Here is a 20562-nt window from a genome sequence, read left to right as displayed (position 1 = left end):
AATCTTCTTGGTTGTTGATTGGTCCATTTGTGCATAAAGTACTATTTTTTAGATGAGCGGCTATTGGGGAGTCCTAGTGGCGAGCATCAAGAAAAGATTTTAAAATAACACTTTTAGATCATCTCGAACTTTACAAATTCTACAAAGAGCTTCATAAATGCGGTAAAGCCAAAATGTTAGCATTAAGTTCTTCACTCACATAACGAGCTTCACCAGAAAAACTGATAAATTTTGGCACACAAATTAGAAACAACAGGTGTGTGACGGGGCGATCTTTTCTATATAAATGACTAATGCCTCCTCATCGACACAATCCATCCTTCTTTATACAAACCACACGATATAACAAATGGCAACAGTTCCAGTGTTTGCGCTTCTTCTCGTAGCTGGACTGGCCACCTCTTTATATGCAAGGTACGCTTTATTGATCACATAACATCTATTGCGGGTGGTTAAATAATATAACATCACCAAGGCTAACGATAATATGTATATGTGTTTGTGTTCTATTACAGAGGCGGCAGCGGTTACGTTTAATATAAAGAACCAGTGCAGATACAGAGTCTGGCCGGCGCGGTTACCCGGAGGAGGGAAGCAGCTAGACAAAGGGCAGACGTGGAGCATGGATGTGGCCGCGGGGACAAAGGGGGCGAGATTCTGGGGACGAACCGCCTGCTCTTTCGATGGGAGCGGGAAAGGAAGATGTCAAACCGGTGACTGCGCCGGCCAACTGAGCTGCACCGTCTCCGGAGCTGTTCCTGCCACGCTGGCGGAGTATTCACTGAATGGAGACGGCAACAAGGATATCTACGACGTGTCTCTGGTGGACGGCTTCAACGTTCCTCTTTCTATCAACCCCACAAACACACAGTGCACCACCATTTGCAACCCCATTTGCAAATGGTTAGATGAGCTTAAGCTTATCCATCAATTGATGAGCTTAAGGGGCTTTCTAATGAATGGTTCATAAGGCACAACAATTGGTGAATGTTTAATCATAGAGGAAACTCCATAGTTAAGCGCGCTCAGGCTAGAGTAGCACTGGGATGGGTGACCTCCTAGGAAGTCCTGGTGTTTCACCCCTGTGAGCATCACTTAGATCCAATGAGTGTTAAGTGTTTTATTTATTCTCATGAGAGATGGATTCATGTTGAATCACTACTCATGAAACATGGGTCAATGAGTTTGACTCAAAAATCACACAGTTAAATCTTGATAGCAATATCACAATTTAACTTGCTGTAGAAATTACCTCCTACTTATCAATTGATGAGCTTAAGGGGCTTTCTAATGAATGGTTCATAAGGCACAACACTTGGTGAAGGTTTTGCAAATGGGGTTGCAAGCTTTGGGTTTAACCATGGAGGAAACTCTGTAGTTAAGCGCGCTCAGGTTGGAGTAGTACTAGGATGGGTGACCTCCCGAGAAGTCTCGGTGCTTCACCCTTGTGAGCATCACCTAAATCCAATGAGTGTTAAGTGTTCCATTTATTCTCATGAGAGATGGATTCATGTTGAATCACTAATCACGAAACATGAATCAATGAGTTTGAATAAAAAATCACACAATTAAATCCTGATAGCAATATCACAATTTGACTTGCTGTGGAAATTATCTCCTACTTATCACATGGTTTCTACTCTTTCCATCACTTAATTTTCCCTTGTTCTTTACTACTTAAGGGTTTCCTTTTGGCTTTTGTAATTTTTCAATGAGTGGAGACACAATAGAGTCTAGTGAAATAATCCAATGATATGGAGGTAGATTTATATGAGAGATAATACACCAAGTTACTAAAAGAAACTATATGATTATGACTCATTGATCACATAAGAATTTGAGGATTGATAAAATAATGGTATCTTGTGTCTATAGAAAATTGACATATTTGTATTCTATCTCTTATTTTGACCCATGTGATCAAAATAAGAGATAGAATAAAAAACCAATAAATATTCCACTGAGATTTCATTCCTTTACATATCATAATGTCCCTTAAATAAGTCAAGCCTCAAATTATAATGATGATAGTAAAATCATCATCATTAGAAAGGAATTCCTACCTCTAGCATGTTGAAATGGCATCATTGATAAGAATTTTAACTTTCATATATACATAATCATTAATCAAACAATAATAAATGTAAGGTTAATAAATAGCAAAGTTCAAAACAAATTAGTGAGCCTATTCCCTTCTCGGTAAATACAAGAGAAAAGAAAATCACCACAAGCCTTAAGCATTTTAAGGCCATTGAATATAAGATTATCTATAGTCAATATAGACTTATACAATCCCTCATGACATTTCACGATGTTTAGAAGGTTTTTTCCAACCAAATCTTCTAATAATTATTTGAAATATCTATTTGTGACTTCAATGTAGATTATGCTTACTTCAACATAGTAGTTTATTAAGGTTCACATAGTGAAAGCCAAAATAGAGATAAAACTACCATTGCAATCACATCTCAACCCCTCATAGAAAGTATGCCATAGATTTCCTTAATCTTCCCCATGAATATTTATTTTCATATATAAAATAGGAGGAACCTTCCAATCAAATAACTCCAAAGACTCTATATTTTTTAGTGGGATGAAATGTCACACATTAGAGGTGTCAATTTATAGAAATTTCATGATGGTCATGCAAAATAGAATTCTTAGAAACCTAAACTAACTCCTTGGATATAGCCACAATTAAATAGTTCATTAACAAAATAGATTCTATTTAATTTATTTTTCTCTTCTAAAAAGGAATGTATAATTATATTTCCCTATGGTTGGTTTTTAGTTGCAAGGGATTAGAATACTTAGAGGGGGGTGAATCAATAATGAACTAATTAAGTGACTTTTCAACCTCTAAATCTTATCACAAGATCAACTATATAGAAAAAAATGGAAAACTGAAACATGTAAGCACATCCAGAAGGTAATAAAATACTTGACATAAAGATTCCATCTCATGGAAACCCAATTTTGATGAAATCCACTCTGGGAATCAGCACCTGCAAAATTGTGCACTCTTCTAAAGCATGCCCTATAAGGATCTTAACCCTAGTAGGAGTTTACAAAGACATTATTAGGTTGTATCCAATTAAGGGATTTACCTCTAGCACTATTAGGAGCTTTACCCTATTAGGAGTATTCTAATTAGAGGACTTATAACACTAGCTATAGTTCTACCCTATTAAATGATTTATAATAAAGGACATGTTAGGATCCGCTAGTTAATGGATTTTAACTATTGTAACTATGAGGGAATAATAGATAGAGTGATATGGAAAATAGAAACTCTTTGCTAAATTTGGTTCATTGTAATGCACAAAATCACTTCACTTCATACTTGCATACTCCCTTACTTGATAACACCTTCAAATTCATCACCTATTCACGATTAACATACAATTCTTGCAACATTTCCAAATAAATATTGTTCATCAAGCCCTTAAGCCTTTCACCACCTTAATATTTCACTTACAATTTTTAATTTCAATTTCAAACATCATGCTACCATATGATGCTCCTACTCACACATATCAAAGTACAAAACAAATTTCCTATACCATGTCATCCCACACTTAGATTTACATTTGAATTAACAAATAATAGTCAAACACATTTTGATCAAACAAATTCTTCTTCTAGAATCTTCAAGATATGCTTGCATCAAACAATAAAAAGTCATAATTACCACTAATCAACTAAGTGCAAGAAGTTGTGCCTCACTTTTAGAAAAAATACAAATGCATCACTCTTGATCTATACCAACAATTGCTAAAGACCTTCAATGAAGAAAAACCCAAAAGAAAATGCCAGTAGTATGCCAATTGAAGTAGAGAGTTGTCCCACAGAAAGCCAAGAAAAGATCACGAATATTTTCAACATCTTTTAATATATGAGACAATAATCACTACTAAAATATTTACCCATATTATCATGCTAAGACTTCCTTACAAGTAATTGGGAGTCATTTTAGCAATATATTATCGGTACCTAAAATGTCAGATAATTGTAGCATAAGGAGCGATGACATAATCATGAGTCATGAATTAATCATTAGTTAATTTTTTAGCGTTGATAACAGTACCAAGAAAGTATGGTAAAGGTTCCATATATAGGTTTTCCTTCTTGACAAACTTGATTGAAAATAGTCGAACTTACTGAGAATGAGATACCTCCCACTCTGAATTCTAACAATAATTCAAAGTAATCACTAAACATTTAGTGATGATTTCTAATTACAATACATAGAGTAATCACTAATACATTTAGTGACGATTTCTAATTACAATTTGTAATGGAGAAGCACATCCTGTAATTTTGTAGTTTTTAAAAAAAAATTGCCAGCATTAGTCATAATTCTGATGATAAATTTTTGAGGATGTTGGAATTTAGATGAATACTTCGTAACTTTTATAATTTTCAAAACTTCAACGTACATGAGGAATATTTGAATAATGAAAAAAAAATTCATAGTTACAATTTGATCATTCACTAATGACAAGAAGACATTTATGATCTTCAAGTAAGTTTGAAGATTGTTATTGATACGTCTGGCAAGGTGTGCCGTGAAGATTGCTAGGTTTGGTTGGAAAATTTGTATATGATTTTGGCCTGGTAATATTAATTCATATACTAGCTTTAATTAAGGTTTATACATATTATCAAAACTATAAAATCGTGAATTTGATAAGTGATTGTATAGGCATTCTTATTGAGAATCATATAATTATAAGATAAGAAGTTCTTGATTAGGGTGATTTCAAATTTAAATTGAAGGTTCATAATCAATTATCTACATAATTTCATTGTCTCTAAAATTGACCTATTATAGTCAAGGAAAAGGATACCCTATAGGGTTTTGGGTCCAACTATTCTAAAAATTTATATTCTACTTGTTCCAAGATTGTTACCAAAGACTCTGATTTCTAATACATGGTTTCTGCTCTAGTAATCATTGGTTGAATTAAGTGTTTTGGAACACAGAGAAAGTTTAGTTCCTTTCCTTCACCTACTCTCTTCCTTATACCTAAGTTGGGAAGGTATCAATAATTAGTTATGTCGTCATGAATGAAAGGAAAGAACCTTATCCTCCATGTTACATACTTTCTTGGTTTAGAAACAACTATAGGTAGGACAAATCCATTTCTTGTAATTTTTTTGTCGTAATTATGTGGTATTTATAGGCATACAAAAGAGGGAATCTCCAAACATTTATGATTATAAAATACCATATGTTGTCTTCAAAGATTCTATTTTGCAAAGAAATGCTCACCAGTAGAGGCTCTAGAATAGGATTTTACATCTCCAAATTGGGCTTTTCTTGAAACTTCTTTAAGGGCTCATTTGGTTCTAAAATAGGAGTAGAGGAATAGGTTTTTCTTATACTTGGTTTGTTATTATGGAATAGAAAATAGGAATATGTATTCCTTTTTTTTTTTTTGGTTGTACAAAGATAAAATTGGGATTACAGTTGAAGCCCCTCTTAACTCTCTAGATTCATATATAAATAGATGCTAAAATATCCTTCTGCATTCCCATAATTGTCTATCTTTTTCACTTATGTTATGTGATATATGGCAATATTGAATGTATAATAGGTGGAGGGGCTAATGAATTAAAACTACCCAATGTCCTACTAACACCATGAAAATGTCTATATGCCTATCACTAAACATGGCAAGTTTCATCCTTCCTTGATTATAGTCAACTATATCTCTATGTTTAGATGGTGTTCTATATTGATACAATGTTAGCATCAATGTTGATGGTATTCCTTTGGAGGAGTATCATAAGAATTTCTAGAATATATTGGGATATTGTTATAATAATTGGCATGTTGCATTCATGATTATGTTTGTCATTGATGTCAACATAGAATTGTTTATGTAAAGATTGGAAAATTAACAAACAAAGAACAAGGTCATATGAACTATATATTAATGATGAGATCAAGTGTGGTTAAGGATGTTTTCTAAATTTAATCATGATGAAGTGGACAAGTGCACATTGTGAGAGGTGAATACATGCAATAGCTATTCAATAATTATAGAGGACAGTGTGCATACAAAGTATCTATAAAGTAGTTTTTGATGTTTGGATTGTATCTCTTAACAACCCTATAGAATCGTGATGAGAAAAGTTAGACAGTAACACCAGACAACTTGATGATGATGTTAGAAAGTGCATGAGGTCAGAGGTCACATGTGTGAAAAGTTATATTTACTATGAGTCTGCAATGTTTTATAATTGCAAAAAGTTTTAATGAAGTATAATATCTTAATGAGGACCTATTATAATTAACTAGGAAAGCCTCAAGGCCAACTCAATGAATTATTTTGAGGATATGGTATAAAGAAATGTTAGTATCCTTTTGGTAAATTTTACAAGTGATGCAAATGAATGTCTAAGTGTGAATTGTGAAAGCAATATGTGACGTTGGTAAATGCAAGTAAGAAATCAAAGCAATCAATATGATGTGAGTTCAAAGATTTGGTATTGAGATCTAAAGAGGTTTTGTTTGTTCAATTGGATAGAGGATAAATTGAAGTTATTCCATTTCTATTATTTTTTCAAGGAATAATACATAGATTAGTTGGATAGTATTTTCGATGGTCTTTCCATGAAGTTATTTGGACAATGGATCATTCTACCTTCTACAACTCCTAACATGGTTGGAATATCCTAACAAGGATTCAAATTCTCCTAGCAAGGAATGATATGTACTGAACATATTTCATTGGTTCCTAATAGAATCCATCCTCTTACAAGGAACTTTTATATTAGTACATCATTTTGTGGGTACAATCTCCACTGGGGTTTTGCCTCTGATCAAGGGTTTCCCTAGTTAACATATCTGGTGTTATTGTGTATGTGTATCTTCTTATGGTTGTTGGTTATATTGTTCACATGGTGAAGGATTAATAGAGTTGATAAATGTTTTAATAGTTGGATAATCAATTTACCCCCCCAACCACACCCCCGCCCCCCCCCCCCCCCCCCCCCCCCCAATTATCTTTGTGGAGTTTACTTTCTAACAATAGGTTTTAGAGCATCAGGTCCTTGAAGGAAAATCTTAATAGCTTAAGGAGATCAATGATTGGTCATTTCAAAAAAGAAATCCTTAAATTCAATGGAGTTAACTATGATAGTTGGCAAGAGAAGATGATGACTCATCTACTATGTATGAGGCCAAGATATTGGTCAATGACAAATAATAGAAAATATGTTGTGGAAGAAAGAAAACTTGAGCAATGTAGTGAAATTGAAAGATATCTATTTATGTGTAATATGCCTGCCAAAGAAGCATTATTCAACTCTTCTTGAAAATGAATATAGTCAATTAAAATCCTTAGAGACATCTCATGAAATTTAGAAGGCTTTAAAATCTACATTTGAAGGTGATGTACATTCTAAGAGAATTAGATTATAGAATTGGATATATTTTTTCAAGATGCTAAAATGATGGAAGATGAATATTTAAGAAGTTACATAGGTAGAATATCAAAAAAAAATGTAGAAATTAAGTATTAAAAAGGATCTAAAGATTAAGATAAGATTGTATAGAATATTTTCAAAACTTTGACAACACCATTTAGGAAAACAACATAGATGATTGAGAAAGTGATACCTTGCACTAAGAAGTTTACCAAAGAGAGACTTCATGGAATATTGGAAGTAGTAGAAGTGAGCTTGAGATCTCTACATTTTGTTTCTATGCCCTTGGTGAAGATCAGTGGAGATCTAGCATTTCATTTTCATGCCCTTGTGATTGTTGCATTTCATTATTGTGCCCTTGTGATCTCTGCATTTCATTCTTGTTCCTTTGCTTTGCAATTTAATTTCCATGTTGTATCGTTGTGATCTTTGTGCCCTTGATCTATAATTTTTTTTAAGGGGAGAAGAGGTACCTATGTAAATGTTCTTTACTTTTCGTTTTAAACTTTTATCTCTTTATATTTCCCCTAGAAGTGATTAGAGATCCTTCTCTTTATGTATATGCATATCATCACAGACCCACAAAACCAAATATGAAAACTCAATTGAAGGAAAAGCATAGAAACAAACTCTAGTGTTAGAGTCACAAATTCACAGTATTTGATGAATTTAGATGGGTAACCAACTCAGATACTTGTCCTAATTTCTAGGAAAATTGGCTTAAGGTTAGGATTTGGACTCAACAATTATCTCCCCACTTATACCTTTTAGATACTATGATAGGGTATGCTCATCCTAGCAATTCAGGGAGGTTGATACCTAGTACCTGCTATCTACATAAAATTCACACATGTACATACTCATATATTCTAAACTAAATAGATAATGGTGGGAAGTGCTACATCATGTAGATCCTGACTAGCAAGTGAGTATGAATCCCTCCCTCAACCACATCAAAAATGCCATATATAAAGTAAAACATACAGGTACATGATAAACATGCAAGTATGGGGTAGGTATCCATAAAACATGTATATAAATAATCCATTTACTATCATCATGAGATAACTAAAAATACTATATGAACATACATGTATCATCATTGAAATAATCATGAACACATGAAATAATTAACTCATCACATATATAAACTAATTATGAAATAACATCTAATCAATCTGGTAACCAAGTATCGATAATCATAAGACATAACCATCAAACTAGCCTGAAAGAATTGAAAGAAAGTGATGATGAGATAGGATTTATAGCTATTAAAGAAGTCAGAGAAGAGAAATCCCTAGTTTCATAGGTTGAAAAGAAAGTTGATTGTATCATAGATAGTGTATGTTTTCATCATATGACTAGTGACATGAATAAATTTGTTTAAATTTAGTAGTCATGATGGAGTGACTGTCAGAGTTAGTAACAATGTAGCTTGTCATATCAAGGGAATTGGATCTATTACTCATAAAGGAAAGACTAACACTGATAATGTCTATATTGTTGTTGGATTAAAAATAACCTATTGAGTTTTGCATAGTTGGTTGATAAGATATATCACTTTAAATTCATAGAGAAGACACACATTATCAAGAATAAAGGTTATAAGTTGATTGGCATTCGTACAAGATATAAAGATAATGTTTTTCAATTGAACCCTACAAAAATGACATTTTTGGTTGTAAAAGTGGATAAAATTTGGTTATGGGATATAATATTTTGTCATATAAACTTTGATAATATTGTGAAGGCTAGTAGTACATTTTCTATCAGAGATTTACCTCAAATTGTGAATCCTACTAATGTTCATAGTGCAAATAATGTGTTATGGCTAAGTAGAAGAAAGTTTCCTTTCCTATTAAGAAGTTCTCTACTACTGTGAAATAGGAGATGGTTCACATAGATCTGAGTGGTCATACTAGAAAAAGAGGATTCTATGGAGAAAAGTACTTAATAATTTTTTTTGGTGATTTTACTAAGATGATGTTGGTATCTTTTCTTAAAGAAAATTTAGAGGCATTTTGAGAAGATCAATTTTTTTAAAAATAGGGTTGAGAATGAATCTTGCATGAAGGTTAAATGTTTAAGATCAAATAGAGGTGGAGAATTTACCTTGAATGAGTTTAACACCTTTTGTGAAGTGAATGACATTAAGAAACAACTATCAACACCTAAGACTCCTGAAAATATATAATTGTGGAAAGATGAAAAAGGTCTATAACAAAAGCAAAAAGAGCCATGATTCTTGAGAATGATGTATCAAAGACCATTTGGAGAGAAGTAGTAAATATAATAGTATACACAATGAATTGAGTGTAGATTAGAAAAGGTACAAATAGGACTCCCAATGAATTATGGTTTAGGCATGCACCCTTACTGAATTATTTCAGATGTTTGGAAAGTAATTGTTACATAAAGAGAGATGATGATATTGGTAAGTTTGATGCAAAAAGTGACGTAGGTATGTTCCTTAGTTATTCATTGAAAAGAAAATCTTATAGATGTTTGAATAAAACAAATGTGACTATTGTTGAGTGCACAAATGTAAAAGTGGATGAAAAGTTTGGAATCAAATTAAGAAAGAATGCTAGATTATAATTTTGATGAAGAAGAAAATAATCCTAAGCTTGTCATAGAAAATATTGAAACTTTCTTTGAGACTAAAAATGATTTTCATAATGATGTTCAAGTTGTTGAATAGAGAAGAACCAAGATCTATACCTAGGGAAGAAGTAAGAATTGAGTTAGTGATGCCTACACCTAACAGGAATTTGACAAAGAATAACCTTGCTAATCTGATTATTGGAAGAAAAGAAAAAGGTGTTATGACAAGAAATAAAGTACATGAATAATTTTTTTTGATTTCTCAAGTTGAACCAAAGAGTGCAAATGAGGCATGTAAGGATGGTCATTGGATTCAAGCAATGAAGGAAGAACTAGATTGGATTATGAAGAATGAGACATGAGAATTGGTTCCTAGACCTAAAGATAAGAATGTTATAGGAACTAAATGGGTTTTCGGAAATAAGATGAATGAACAAGGTGAGGTTGTGAGAAATAAAGAAATACTGGTATGTAAAATATATTCACAGCAAGAAGGTATACACTATGAAGAAACATTTTCCCATGTTGCTAAAATTGAAGTAGTACAAATGTTCTTGGCTATGTAGTAGTCCGAAGTTCCAAGTGTATTAGATCAATGTAAATTCAATATTTCTGAATAAAGAACTTGAAGAAGTCTACATTGAGTAGCCTGAATGGTTTCCTTTGACTGAAGAATATAGTATGGTATGCAAATTGAAGAAAGCATTGTATGGTTTAGAGCAAGAACCTAGAACATGGTATGTGAGGTTGGACAAATATTTGGCAAAGTTGGGATTTGCTAAAGGTATGACAAATAGTAATTTTTATTTGAAAGAAATTAAGAATGGATGTTGATCATTGTGATATTTGTGGATGACATAATATTTGGAGGTAATGATGAAGCAAGTGAAAAACTTGTTGATAAAATAAAGAATGAATTTGAGATGAATATGATTGATGAGATGAAATATTTCTTAGGTCTATAGATTTTGTAGAACAGTGATGGTATTTTCTTATCATAGACTAAGAACTTGAAAGGCTCAGTGAAAAGATTTTACTTAGGAATTTGTAATCTTGATGGAACACCTATGATAGTTGGTCACAAGTTATCTAGAAAAGATGAGACACCTATAGTTGAGCATAAGAAGTACAAATTCATGATTGGAGGTTTGCAATATCTAACTCACACAAGGCCAAATATAGAAAATGCAAATTGTATAGTAGAAATATTTCAAAAAGGCCCTAAGGAAGCACATTATGTAGTAGTAAAGAGAATATTCTGATGTTTCAAGTGTGCATCTGACTTTAGATTGCATGGTATGATAGATCAAGTGACTTTACTTTGTGTGCATATACTAACATGGATTAGGAAGGTAGTATGAATGATAGAAAGAATACAAGTGGTGGAGAATTTTTGCTTCAAGAAAGAATCATTTCTTGGCTAAGGAAGAATCATTTCTTTGCTAAGAAAGAAACAAGACTATATCTCACAGAGTACAAAAAAATTGGAGTATGTAGTAGAAACAAATAATTGTAATTAGATCATGTGGATGAAATAGATGTTGAAGGATATTCAACAAGAGTTTTCAAAACCTATCATCACACTTTGTGATAACACGAGTACACTAAGTATGTCTACTTGAATCCTATCTTTCATTCTCAGACTAAACATATATCCATCAAGTATCATGTTTTTTGGGAGAGAAATTTGCAAAGAAAGAAACCATAATTGAGGATATGAATAAAAAAGAGCATATTGCAGATATTTGTATGAAGCATTTTCCTAAGGATATATTTTAGTCTTTGTGTGGTATGCTTGGGGTTATACCCTTGCCTACTTTTGACTAAATGATCTGGAGAGTGTATCAATCTAGTGGAATAGAGCACTATTTTTTATTTGGACTAAATGTTGAGACTTCATAAATGGAGGATTATCTGTGATGAATAGAGTCATCAAGGAATCTTGGTAGTTGGTATAGAATAGTGTCTTTGGACACTTGAGCTGGTTGAAGAATTTGTGAAGATGATTGAAATAATGAATCCCTCTTCATTGGTGTCAATGGGTGAGATGATCGCATGATAAACATCTTTTGATACTATAAGGAGATGTGTAATAAATAGGGAGAGATGTACAAAAGAAAGATGAGAAGCCTAATGAGTTATATCAATGGAGGACAAGTGTGAACAGTTGATTCCCATCTATGCAAGAATGAGGAAGCACAAATGGAGATTTGTTTCTATGAGTTTAAGATTTAATTGATGGATAGTTGAATAGAAATGGATAGTTGAATAGAAAAGAGTAGCTACAATAAAAATGATTGATTTAGTATTCTTGGAACTTAGATACTTTTCATCTATGTATCCATTAATGCCAAAGGGGAGATTTTTAGCATGAATGATGATGGTATTACTTTGGGAGAGTATCCTAAGAATTTCTAGAATAGATTGGGATATTTTTAGCATGATTAATATGTTTCATTCATTATTGTGCCTATCATTGATGACAACATAATATTTTTTTTGTAAAGACTGGCAAAGTAACAAACAAAGAATGAGGTTGTACAGACTATGCATTAATGATGAGTTCCAGTATAGTTAAGGATATGTTCTACATTGAATCCTAATGAAGTGGACAAGTGTGTGTAAAGAGTTCAAGACATGTGAGAGGTTTTCAAGAATTACATAGGACACTATGTAGACATAGTACCTGAGAAGTAGTTTATGATGTTTCGATTGTTATTAGTGAATTATTTTTAGAATATAGTATAAATGAAGGTTATTTTCCTTGTGGTAAACTGTACAAGCCATGCAAATGAATGAGTAAGTGTGAATTGTTAAAGTGATATGTGAAGTTGGTAAATGTGAGTAAGTGATCAAAGAGATCAGTGTAATGTGAGGACAAAGATCTAGTTTGAGACCTAAAGAGGTTTCTTCCAATCAAGAGGATAGAAAATAAGTAAAAGTTATTTCATTTCTAATATTTTGCAAGAAATTATTCAAAGATCAACTAGACAGTGTGTTTGGTGGTCTTTCCCTGAAGCTATCTGGATAGTGGGTCCTTCTACCTTCTACAACTCCTAATAAGGATTGAAAGTCTCCTAATAGGAACTAATATATACTAAATGTATTTAATTGTCCCCTAAAAAATTCCATCCTCTTACAAGGAACTTTTATATTAGTACATCATTTTGTGTGTACCATCCCCACCATGGGTTTCCCTCTAATGAAGGGTTTCCCTAGTTAACATATCTTGTGTTATTGTGTATGCGTATCGTTTTATGTTTGCTAGTAATACTATTCACATGGTCAAGGATTAATAAGGTTGATAAAAATTCTAATAACTGGATAACTAATTCACCCACCCTCTCTTAGTTATCTTGGTGGAATCTACTTTCTAACATACAAAACTGAAGGTAATTATATACTAGTATACAAAGTGATATGTGTGGACTGGGTGTTCTCTCTGGACCTTATACAAGTAATGTTTGATTCACATATCTAGCATATATTCCATAATTTCTACAATTGTTATATGTCATTTGTGATTGTTGTCTACAATTCTCAACTATTGAATATATCATCATGCAAATTTTGTACACCCCATACCTTCAACATAGTACATGAACTCTTATTAATATAGTTAAACTTTATTGTCTCTTTTCTCTGAACTTCATAGCCTAGTTATGACAAATATGCTTCATCTGATATTGTTAGAATTATAGTTGAAAAAATATCAACATAGTGTTGTGTCACTGGACCCTCCATTATTACCTTCTAACTATAGCTACATATGGTGGTCTGGTAATGCTTTTTAAATATGAACATGTTTTCCTCTTAGAAAATCCATTTATAAATAGACGCGTTGTCTCATTTATCGAATTATTTTACTTGCAATATCTTTTCAATTCCTTTCTCAAAAGATGTTTGGATCACTAAACAAATTGGATTGTAGTATATTGCATCTAAACATACTTTATTCTTGAACCGCCTTAGTTTTCATTTTATAGAATTTCTTCACTTATAATTAGTCATAATAGTGGAGGTCTATCTAGTGTAGATACATTGATGGTAGGAATTAAGAGAACACTAGTTTTGCATGAATTGATATTACAATTAGACACTATTTGTTGCTACTTGTATCTTTATAAATAAAAACTATATAACACTTTGAAGAAATAACATATATTTTTAAAAATATAAAAGGTGAAAGAAGTCAAAATGGAGAAGTTATTATCTAAAAATAACCTTTGGATTGACTTGATTATAAAAGGGGGATAAATTTTGTTGGTCCTACTATTTATTAATGGAATGAGTCTAAATTTGACAAGTTGAAGATCCTTATTCAAAATAGGTCAAATATTTTGTTTCAAAGAAAGTAGTGTTAACTAAATTAACTCATCATACATGTACAACAAGAGAGAAATTTAGAGAATACATTGAAAAAATTAATAACTATAGAAGATATAGTTTCCCTTTCAGAATATAAACTTAATATTTCCATGTCTACAAAACAAGGCTTCGTCCTCAAACTCTTCTTGACATCCATGTATTCTTTGATACATATATGGTAACATGTATATTTGTATATCTCAACACTAGGATCAAATTATTAAAATTTTAACTGGATAGGAATGAAATTCAATATTGTTTGCATCTCCTTGTAGACTTTCATTGCCTTTTTAGAATTAGTTATTATAGGATGACCTTATTGGGGAGATAGAGGTCCTAGTTTTTTCCAAATAAGCTCAAGCAAGATGTAACTGTTGCATTGAGTAATTTCTCTATGAGTAAAAGATGACACAATGATGCATTTTCCTTAACCTCTAAGGGCAATGATTGAGTGACTATAAATCTTTTACATGTATCATATAAGTGCATGTGGAATTTTATTCTCTATTATGGGTGAGTATGGTGTTATTGTTAGAGTAATTTTTTTTAAAACTTAAATGTTCAATTAAGTTACCTTTTATTCATTCTTAAGATTTCACTTTATACATTGTCATAGTTAATAATTATTTTAATTATTAAATGTTTACCTTTTAGGGTTTCTCATTTTGTGCTTTGATCTACTTTTATAAGGATTGATCCTTTCTATTTAGTAATTCAAATACATTATCTAGCAAATAAACATTTCCTATTTTTAGAGCCATCTTCTTGGTCTTTGCTCCATTCTTTCTTGTCACAAGCTATTTTTTAGACACATCATTCTTGGGCTCTATGTAGCTATTTTTGACAACTTCTACAAGGTATTAGAGCATGGATATGTTGCTTCATGTTCTTATTTATTGAATAATTTTGTAGCTTTAAGGGTTTGAATGTTTTAGAGGTTTTTTTATTGGATCTGGAGGTGCACCCTTTTTCGAAGTACCTTGGGCCAAAATGGACCTCACGGATGGATTCAAGGATCAAATTCCACCTCTTCATCAAAAGAGGTATCTACATAGTAGTCCTTGACATTTTTGTTAAATTTGATGCCAATTTTGGCCATTCTTTTTGGCTTAATATTTAGAGCCTTAGCATAATACATAACTAAGAGGATTGAGCCCTCATAGAGTTCAAGAAATGACACACTTTTATCATGCGCTATAATAATATTCTTCTAAACTGATGCCAAATATAAAGGAAAAGAGATATAATTTCTATGCTAAAACTAATTCAATATAACAATAAAATGATGGATAAGATGCTATAGTATTTACCACCCAGGGTGTGGTTTCATATAATAACCTTAGTAACACTTGTCATGGATTTGGAAGTGAAGTTCTATCCTAGCCACCACCTATATTCTTTCACACTTTTTCCCTATATTTTGATAAGATGAACATCTCCACCACTTTCATAGCATATTTTTTATCCCTATAGAAGTTAGTTCTCTTAATAAAGGTATTGAAGTCCTTGGCTCCAAACTCTACTTTTACATGTAGCTCAAGTTTATAAACACAAAGCACTCTATTATTTCACTAATGAAAAAAAGCCCTGACTACAAGGACGTCAATACCATGAAGCTACTCAATATACCTTGTCAATTTGCCCACAAAGAGATAAATCATAAGTGCTTCCATATTTTTCTATTTATCATTAATAATGGGCTCAAGATGGGTTTAGTCAGCTCTCATTCTCGAGGTATCCTAATCCCTAACTGGATGAGGTACAAATAGAGAAGAGCTTCTAAGTAAAGAAATCACAATGAAAAGAAGAGGTACCATAAGGCTCATGTTTTTTCACATAAATGATATCTTCCCAAGGACATCAATTGCTACATCATCCTCCATCATTTCTAGAGCCATATTCCACATCAAACACATTATAATTATTATGAAGTAACATATTAATATCAACTCAGATCTAGTCATTAACCCACCGCTCATTCTTATCTATCCAATGCAAAAAATTGTTTAATCCATCCAAAATATAGTTGCCTTCACGATACATATGTGAGACCATAAAATCATCAAAGTTTCTTAGTAAATTGAGGAAATCTTTAATGAGGGGTTTAATGGTCTAATTAGGAGGGATACTTCCTTAAAGCTCTTCCATCTCAAAACAACATTTTTGTTCAAAGAAATTTATTTTTAATACAGACAACAATTCTAAATGTGAAAAATATAAACACTTATAAAATTCATATTGTTATGGTATCCTTGTAAACATAGAGTATAGGGTGAAGGGTGATTCTAAAAATATTTGGGTGCATGTACACCATCTTTCACAAAAATTATCATGATTGAAATCTATGTAAGGTTTTTTTTTTATAAATACATGATGCATATATTTCTGTAAGGAAAAAAATAACTTCATTTCAATAGGATGGTCCTAACAATATCTTTATAAGTTTAAATATATTTTTTTTAATAAATATTTATATAATTATAATATAGACTTAAAAATCAAATTACGAAATAGCACATTGAAATTTAAAATATAGAGAATAGATAGACATTTGAAGTATTCATTAATATTTCCTCGTAATACTATAATGTACGTGACTTATGCTTCCCTCACTACTGGGGAGATGAAGGAATGTTTTGGTAATAAGTGGTGAGATTTGCAGCTGGCAACAACCACCGGCGTCAACATGCAGATGACACTACTTAGTAGTATATTATTCGATACACAAATATAATCCTATGTATATATCCAGGGACAGAACACAGTGCTGTAGTCTGTGCCAGAGGCGCAAGCGAAAGTAGCTGTGTCATTTTTAAATTTCTCTATCTATAGTTACAGGCACGTATGACCACTCGAGCTACAAGAAGCGCACGATGTTTGCCATCGTACAGTCTGGATTGAATGAGAAGCCGTATATGCTTACACAACATTGGGTCAGCATTCAAACATTTCTCTGGAAGCTTTCAGATTTTAATGTGCAAATATATTTTCTATTGAATATCGACTTTCTTCATTCTAACAATGAATCATGCATAAGAATTCTGACTTTGGTGCATTCTGATGACGAAATAGAATATTATAGTTCAAATATAGATAAAACCTTTTGGACAATCAAATCCAAAAAGCTAAACAATATCTTAAAATAAAAATTATTGCTATAATTAATATAGACTCCGAGAAGTTCGACTTCACTAGAATCTTATCGGCAGATGAATACAAGTATGACTTTTATTACTTCCGCACGTTACGACGGAAGGCAAGACCCGACTTCAAAGCCGCCTATCTCATGAGAGCCCAAGTCTTTTGAAATTCGAAGGGTCATTCACAATCAGACTTCTGTTATGGCCGGTTCAACATTTTCTGCATTCTCAAAAGCCTTTTTTGTTGTATTCAACCCACCAATCTGTACATGTCCAACATCCTAACGTTGCGTAAACCTCTGCAGCAGTGACAACGCATGTTGAATTAAGTGACAACGCATGTTGAATTAAGTTAATTTTAGTGAGATTTTCTAATATGAAATTCATGGAGAAAGGACTCAAACATAGCATTTTAATTAATAGATATCTAGCAACCTTAGTGTGCAATGCGTAGATACAACAGTCGTAGAATGAGAGATATAGCTTATATAGTTTTAACAATGAATTTGAGAGTGAAGACGTTATAGCTTGTATCTATAAAGAAGCAATAGTCAAAAAGTGAAATATATAGAGAGACACAGAGAGGTAGAAAGAGAGTTATAGATAAAGAATTAGGGAGATAGAGAAGAAGATATGGAGAAAAATAAAGGGAGGTAAAGGACATGATAGAGATATTGATAGTGAGATAGTGCGATAGAGAGATGTATCATATAAAAAGGAAAAGTGATGTATATATGGGCCCAAGAAAGGAGAGAGGAGCGAGAAATGTTTAAAGACAAAGGGTAGAGAGGGAGATAGAGAGATAAAGAGGAAGAGATAGAGATATATGGAGGAAAATGGGGATCGATAAATATGAAGCGATAATGATTATTTTTTTAATGAGAAGATATAATAAGGATTGTTATATATATATATGCTATTTCTCTATCATATTAACTAATAAATAAATATTTTATTTAGGATCATATAGTATTTAATATCATGTCTTCTTTAATGTTATATGTCATTCATGTTAAAATGTCATGTTTATTATTAAATTTGTAATTTTTAGATGTTCAATTTACAGTTATACATAGCATGTTTCAAAATATGCACTACAAAATAAAATAAAACAAATTATATAATTAATATCTATAATAAAATTTACCTATAATTAATATAGTACAAAGTTAGCTTAATATTAGAGAAAACATTGTGGTTAAGTGCACTTGAGATGGAGTAATAGTAGAATGGGTGTGTTAAGCCCTTGTTACAAATCCTAAGATAACTGCTGACCATTTTCCTAACAATCTCCCCCTTAGCTTTTCCCAAGGGTCTGAGAATTTGAACCCATGACCAAGCTTTGATACCACTCATTAGATTGGGGTTTTCATTGCACCAAAATATCAGTCTATCAATGCCTGATAAAACTAGTCAACTTATAGTACATAGGAGGCAATTAATCCCTTGTCATGAATCCCAAGGGGAGTGGGGTGACCTTCCCAAAAGAGTTAGTCTTTTAGCTCTATGCACATCACCTTCATGTAATGAGGACTAAGTATTTCAATCATTTTCATGAGTGTGCACCATCATTTGTAAAACAAGGTTAAGAAGTTTGACTAAAAAACTAGACAATTCAATCTTCATAATACTATCACAATCTACATATAATAGTAAATTAAATATTTAGTATATAATATGTTAGGTATTTTTAAATATTAATTAATTAAATACATATGCAACTTAATACAATAAAAAATTTAATTATATTTACTAGTATGCATTATTTAAAATTACACATGCGCGCGCGCACACACACACACACATTCTTTCAAAGAATCTAACTATTTTATATCTTTTCAATTCCTATACTTAATATATTTTCAACTTTACTTAAAATATTACATCATCCTTTATATTTGGTAATTTAGGGTGCACATCGGAAAAATAACATCTAGTCAAGAATAAGACTCCATTTATTACTTTTGAGATTTGAGGTGTCATCTTGATCTTATGCAATTATGATTTTAATTGATTATTTTAGAACCCTTAGTGCTTCCACTATTAGTCAAAATTAAGATAATTCAAATGAAATTCTTGAACCATACTTACTTTATAATACATCAATGAACTCTTTTAATCATTTTTTGATATCATTATATTCTTTTCCTAACATTTTTAGAAACATATATACATATATAATAGTGTGGTTAGGTAATGTACTTTCATGTCATCGGGTCATTTTGAGATGGTATTTGATCAACATGTGGTAGTTTGATAGAATTGGTGAACAATATAAAGGTCATTTTAAAGTACTTTTACAAAATGATAGGTTATTTGATTATTATTTTTGGATAGATCTATTTATTTTTTCTATCATCTAGGAGGAAAAAATAATGTTATTAATGAATTAAAATCAATAGAATTTTTTAATATTTTCTAATTATAGAAATAATTGTGTTAGTTTCGTGAATAAGAAATATTTGTATATATTGAAATGAGCTAGCATTCTAATATGTATTTATCATGTAGATTAGTTGAAAATTTAAAAAACAATTAATATTTTTATATAATTTAAGCACCCTGAAATTTTCTATTTATTGACATATTCAAATAAGATGCTTTCAAAATATTTTAAATGCATCCAACTAAATGCATGAATTAAATTTATCTTGAAACTTGAAAGTTATTAAAAAAATACATAACTAACAAAAGAAATGTGTTATTTTTCTTCTTAATTAAATTGTGTGCCCATCTTTTTCTAATGTAAATACACGGATTAAAATAAGTATCAATCATTTTATTTATTGAATAAAAATTCCTTTATTATTAAAAAAGCATACAAGAATTGTTTAAATAGAATGTTTAATTGTATGAAAGAAAAATAACTAAAAATTCTACAATCTATAATAACTTCAAAAATATATTCATTATATTCTATTAACTTAAATATCCCTTTCCTTTCCTTTGTATAACTCCATTTTAGGATCGAACTGTAACACCTATTGACAATAGGATATTGTAACTGAATTAC

At 31.5% G+C, this 20562-nt stretch overlaps 1 pseudogene; it reads left to right on the top strand.

Moving 5' to 3' along the window:
• Nucleotides 1-349: 349 nt before the first annotated feature.
• LOC149544072 (pathogenesis-related protein pseudogene) lies at nt 350-17210 on the top strand (annotated as a pseudogene).
• The last annotated feature ends 3352 nt before the right edge of the window (nt 17211-20562 follow it).

Source organism: Cupressus sempervirens, chromosome 8, assembly GCF_028749045.1.
Source record: "Cupressus sempervirens isolate cs-2001-9-10 chromosome 8, ASM2874904v1, whole genome shotgun sequence".
Classification (NCBI taxonomy): domain Eukaryota; kingdom Viridiplantae; phylum Streptophyta; class Pinopsida; order Cupressales; family Cupressaceae; genus Cupressus; species Cupressus sempervirens.
Note: the sequence above shows the minus strand (reverse complement) of the source record. Positions and strands in the feature narration are given on the sequence as shown.